Here is a 5,000-nt window from a genome sequence, read left to right on the forward strand (position 1 = left end):
TTTGTCGAACATGTTCGGGAGACATCGAGTTGTTCCCCTCTGGGGGTTGACTGGGCACTTTGTCGAACATGGGGAGACATCGAGTTGTTCCCCTCTTAGTGCGGGTTGACTGGGCACTTTGTCGAACATGTTCGGAGACCTCGATTCCTTCGCCTCTTGGTAGCGATCTAAATCGCGACTTTTGGACATGTTCAAGAGAACTCGTTTTCTCTCATCTTAGTCCGGGTCGAAAGTGCGACTTTCCGAACATGTTCGAGAGACCTATAGTGTTCCCTCTGCCGGTATGTTCGAGAGACATCGATATGCTCCCCCTTATCCTGAACATGTTCGGGAGACCTCGAGTTGTTGGCTTTTTTTGCGGACATGTTCGACTGCTCCGAGGATGTGTGAGTGTCGGAAAAAAAAGAAACAAATCGTAGAACAAGGGCTTAATCTCAGCAGATCGTAGCAACAAGGCTACTCTACTGCTTACAATACCCCGTTCTTTATTTAAGTCGTCTGCAAATGATTTAGCTCTGGAAAATTTAGATTTGATCGTTGTAGTGCTTTGGAGCATTGTCCGCTCCGTGGGCACGTTGTGACGCAGGAGGCGCGAATGATCGCGTCTCTATCGTGTTCGCTTAAGTCGTCCAGAGAAAAGGAATCGTTGCGTTCTAGCACGGATTCGATTAGAGGCGTTCAATCATAATCCAACAGATGGTCGCACCATTGTCTTTTCAGGCAAGTGCATGAGCCAATTGTCTGAATCTGCGGTTCCTCTCGTACTGAGCAGAATACTATTGCAACAACCATTCAACAGTAGGGTAAAACTAACCTGTCCACGACGGTCTAAACCCAGCTCACGTTCCCTATTGGCGGGTGAACAATCCGACGCTTGGCGAATTCTGCTTCGCAATGATAGGAAGAGCCGACATCGAAGAATCAAAAGCAACGTCGCTATGAACGCTTGGCTGCCACAAGCCAGTTATTCATAAAGACCGTACGGTTATTGCCGACGTTAGGCTAACATAACTTCTTAAGCCACATTAATTTCATACTTGATTGAAGTTAGACCAGTCATGACACTATATGTTAATATTATAACTTTTTGTTTTTTCTGATGAGGCAAAGTAACTTGCTTATTCTGTACAACTTTTGCCCTCTTAAACTGTAGAAGTTAACAAAATTGCAATCGGTGGAAAAAAAGATATTACGTTTTAAAATTCGAGTTTACTATAAATTACACTACGAAGTCAACTGTTTTTTCATACATTTTGAAAGAATTTTTCTCAGCTAAAACGAAACGGACGGGCATGATAATTCACTCAATAGTGTAAAATTTCCTGCTCTACAAAACCGCTATAGTTTATTTCCAATGTTGAACATACGGCTTTTAAAAATTCATGTTTACATGCGCCCGAAAACCGGGAATTTCGTGACATCTTTGTTAATATGGTCCTTCCTTCCTTTATTTCTCAGCTAAAACAACACGGACGTGCATCATAATCACTCAATAGTGTAAAAGCCTGTTCTACAAAACCGCTATAATTTATTTCCAATTTTGAACATACGGCTTTAAAAAATTCATTGTTTACATGCGCCCGAAAACCGGGAATTTGGTAACATCTTTGTTAATATGGTCCTTCTTCTTTCCTTTATTTCTCAGCCAAAACAAAACGGACGTGCATCATAATTCACTCAGTAGTGTAAAATTTCCTGTCTACACAAAACCGCTATAATTTTTTTTCCAATTTGAACATACGGCTTTAAAAAATTCATTGTTACATGCGCCCGAAAACCGGGAATTGGTAAAATCTTTGTAATATGGTCCTTCCTTCCTTTATTTCTCAGCTAAAACAAAACGGACGTCCCTCATAATTCACTCAATAGTGTAAAATTCCTGCTCTACAAAACCGCATAGTTATTTCCAATGTTGAACATACGGCTTTAAAAAATTCATTGTTTACATGCGCCCGAAAACCGGGAATTTCGTGACATCTTTGTTAATAGGTCCTCTTCTTTCCTTTATTTCTCAACCAAAACAAAACGGACGGCATCATAATTCACTCAATAGTGTAAAATTCCTGCTCTACAAAACCGCTATAGTTTTATTTCTAATTTGAACATACGGCTTTAAAAAATTCATTGTTACATGCGCCCGAAAACCGGGAATTTGGTAACATCTTGTTAATAGGTCCTTCTTTCCTTTATTTCTTAGCCAAAACAAAACGGACGTGCATCATAATTCACTCAATAGTGTAAAATTTCCTGGTCTACAAAACCGCTATAACTTTATTTTCCAATTTTGAACATACGGCTTTAAAATATTCATTGTTTACATGCGCCCGAAAACCGGGAATTTGGTAAAATCTTTGTTAATATGGTCCTTCTTCTTTCCTTTATTTCTCAGCTAAAACAAAACGGACGTCCATCATAATTCACTCACTAGTGTAAAATTTCCTGCTCTACAAAACCGCTATAGTTTTATTTTTTGCCAATGTTGAACATACGGCTTTAAAAAATTCATTGTTACATGCGCCCGAAAACCGGGAATTTCGTGACATCTTTGTTAAGGTCCTTCTTCTTCCTTATCTCAGCCAAAACAAAACGGACGTGCATCATAATTCACTCAATAGTGTACAATTTCCTGCTCTACAAAACCGCTATAGTTTTTTTTTCTAATGTTCAACATACGGCTTTTGAAAAAATCATTGTTACATGTGTGTGAAAATAATGCAAAATTTGTGCCTGTTTCAGAATTGGCCATCAAATTCTGAATTATTGTCAACCTGATATCAATCATGACAAAAATCCTTCTACTGACATTGAGGAAGGATTTAAAGCAGCAATGGAACTTCATTTGTTCTTCTTAGAAAATATTTGTCTAATTGTAAAGGACATTCCAACGCGAATGACCAATTTGTCCCTGTATGCGTCAGATTTTGGCCATCAAATTCTGAATTATTGTCAACCTGATATTCAATCATGACAAAAATCCTTCTACTGACATTGAGGAAGGATTTAAAGCAGCAATGGAACTTCATTTGTTCTTCTTAGAAAATATTGTCTAATTTTGTAAAGGACATTCCAACGCGAATGACCAAGTCCCTGTATGCGTCAGATTTTGGCTATCAAATTCTGAATTATTGTCAACCTGATATTCAATCATGACAAAAATCCTTCCACTGACATTGAGGAAGGATTTAAAGCAGCAATGGAACTTCATTTGTTCTTCTTAGAAAATATTTGTCTAATTTTGTAAAAGACATTCCAACGCGAATGACCAATTTGTCCCTGTATGCGTCAGATTTTTGCCATCAAATCTGAATTATGTCAACCTGATATTCAATCATGACAAAAATCCTTCCACTGACATTGAGGAAGGATTAAAGCAGCAATGGAACTTCATTTGTTCTTCTTAGAAAATATTTGTCAAATTTGTAAAGGACATTCCAACGCGAATGACCAATTGTCCATGTATGCGTCAGATTTTGGCCATCAAATTCTGAATTATTGTCAACCTGATATTCAATCATGACAAAAATCCTTCCACTGACCTTGAGGAAGGATTTAAAGCAGCAATGGAACTTCATTTGTTCTTGTTAGAAAATATTTGTCAAATTTTGTAAAGGACATTCCAACGCGAATGACCAATTTGTCCCTATATGCGTCAGATTTTTGCCATCAAATTCTGAATTATTGTCAACCTGATATCAATCATGACAAAAATCCTTCCACTAACCTTGAGGAAGGATTTAAAGCAGCAATGGACCTTCATTGTTCTTCTAGAAAAATTGTCTAATTTTGTAAAGGACATTCCAACGCGAATGACCAATTTGTCCCTGTATGCATCACATTTTGGCCATGAAATTCTGAATTATTGTCAACCTGATATATCATGACAAAAAGCCTTCCACTGACCCTGAGGAAGGATTTAAAGCAGCAATGGAACTTCATTTGTTCTTCTTAGAAAATATTTGTCTAATTTTGTAAAGGACATTCCAACGCGAAGACCAATTGTCACGTATGCGTCAGATTTGGCCATCAAATTCTGAATTATTGCAACCTGATATTCAATCATGAAAAAATCCTTCCACTGACCTTGAGGAAGGATTAAAGCAGCAATGGAACTCATTTGTTCTTCTTAGAAAATATTTGTCTAATTTTGTAAAGGACATTCCAACGCGAATGACCAATTTGTCCCTGTGTGCGTCACATTTTGGCCATCAAATTCTGAATATTGTCAACCTGATATTCAATCATGACAAAAACCTTTCCACTGGACCTTGAGGAAGGATTAAAGCAGCAATGGAACTCATGGTTCTCTTAGAAAAGTCAAATTTTGTAAAGGACATCCAATGCGAAGACCAATTGGCCCGGTGTGCATCTGAGTTTGCCATCAAACCTAAATTATCAACCTGATATGAACCATGGCAAAAATCCTTCCACTGACATTGAGGAAGAATTTAAATTAGCAATGGACTTAACTTCCCTTAGAAAATCTTTTTCTTATTTTGCAATCAATATATGAAAGTAAGTTTGATATGTCAACCAATTTTTGCAATTACTCATAGGAAACTCAGGGTGGAACTAATCTCTAAGCGATATGTTGCATCAATTCTACGATATTCTTATCAAACAAGGCTTTATAAGGCTTTATAAACTACCTAAACTCAACCTGCGTGCCAAAAGAAAAAAGCAGAAACTTCAAGTTCACGAAAGGCAAACACAAATCTGCTACAAGAGCTTGAAGACTGTTATGAGGACGAAGACATCAACTACAAACAAAAACGAAAACGAGCAGAAAACGAAAAGGGAAGAAAAGAACCCAAACTTCCAGTTCAAGCAGCAGCGAAAGTGGCAGCAGACAAAGACAAGAATTATCGAAAAACGCATTCCCCAGCTGAAAGCCACGAGGATTTATTTTCTCTAAACAAGACTGAAGAACAGTCTCTAACATGTTGTACTTAGAGAGAAGGAATTGCATTCTGTTTTTCAAGAATGCAATAAAATATTGCTCT

At 37.7% G+C, this 5,000-nt stretch overlaps 1 pseudogene; it reads right to left on the reverse strand.

Annotated features, from left to right (window-relative positions):
- Nucleotides 1–408: 408 nt before the first annotated feature.
- LOC114544851 overlaps nt 409–5,000 on the reverse strand; it is a 7,737-nt pseudogene continuing 3,145 nt past the window's right edge.

The sequence above is a fragment of the Dendronephthya gigantea genome, unplaced genomic scaffold (assembly GCF_004324835.1).
Source record: "Dendronephthya gigantea isolate DGI-Jeju-01 unplaced genomic scaffold, DenGig_1.0 000995F, whole genome shotgun sequence".
In the NCBI taxonomy this organism is placed as follows: domain Eukaryota; kingdom Metazoa; phylum Cnidaria; class Anthozoa; order Malacalcyonacea; family Nephtheidae; genus Dendronephthya; species Dendronephthya gigantea.